At 45.2% G+C, this 825-nt stretch overlaps 1 pseudogene; it reads right to left on the bottom strand.

Annotated features, from left to right (window-relative positions):
* Positions 1 to 203: 203 nt before the first annotated feature.
* Positions 204 to 343, bottom strand: LOC139241363 (U2 spliceosomal RNA; annotated as a pseudogene).
* Positions 344 to 825: the final 482 nt, after the last annotated feature.

Here is an 825-nt window from a genome sequence, read left to right on the forward strand (position 1 = left end):
TTACCGTCACTCGGATGGTGTTTCGGACTCCCTGGTTCGCCGCTCGGTTGGCCGCCATCCGGGTTATAGATTCCTCCTTTCGCTGTGAGTTTTGGCCGAAGCCTTCATTCTCTCGTGGGGCACGGGCGGACCTCCGTGTCCGCCCCCTGACAGGCCCAAGGGCCCGTCGAATCGTTAGTCGACATGCAGATTTTGTCTCCTCTCTCCAATTGGCGCCTGGCTCAAGCCAAAGGCCAGAGCCAGCAAAACTGGAAAAACGAGTTTCTGCAGTCAGTCGATTTGCATATGAATGCCCAATCAACAGGTACTCCACTTGATCTTAGCCAAAAGGCCGAGAAGCGATGTAATTTTTTTTTTATTTTTTTTTTAATTTCAAAATATACTTTATTCATAAAAAGAATCTGTACAGTACATTCAATGGCATTTCATTACATTTCGCTGCGGTCAGCAATCCCATACAATACATCTGGGTGCCGACGGCAGTTTCGTTCGTTACATTTCTCGTTTTTCTGTTCAACTGCGATTCAGTACAATAAACAGGGTACATTGTGGTACATTTACACAAATTACATTTCATGTGTTACAATACAGAGCCCGGAATGGGTGATGGTACATTTACATTTTTTCTTTTCAAACTTGCATTTCATAACACACCTTACATTGTACATGGCACTACATTGATGTTTACAGGTTTGGTGCTCTATGTACACAAAGTGTAAATTACAAATACAAATACAGCCCGAGGGAGTTTGCTGCTGATTTCTGCCCCCGGTTTTACCGTGGCGGAAGGGTTTTAGACTGTGGCCCTACCCCACCGTGCCTTTG

The sequence above is a fragment of the Pristiophorus japonicus genome, unplaced genomic scaffold (genome assembly GCF_044704955.1).
Source record: "Pristiophorus japonicus isolate sPriJap1 unplaced genomic scaffold, sPriJap1.hap1 HAP1_SCAFFOLD_105, whole genome shotgun sequence".
Taxonomy (NCBI): domain Eukaryota; kingdom Metazoa; phylum Chordata; class Chondrichthyes; family Pristiophoridae; genus Pristiophorus; species Pristiophorus japonicus.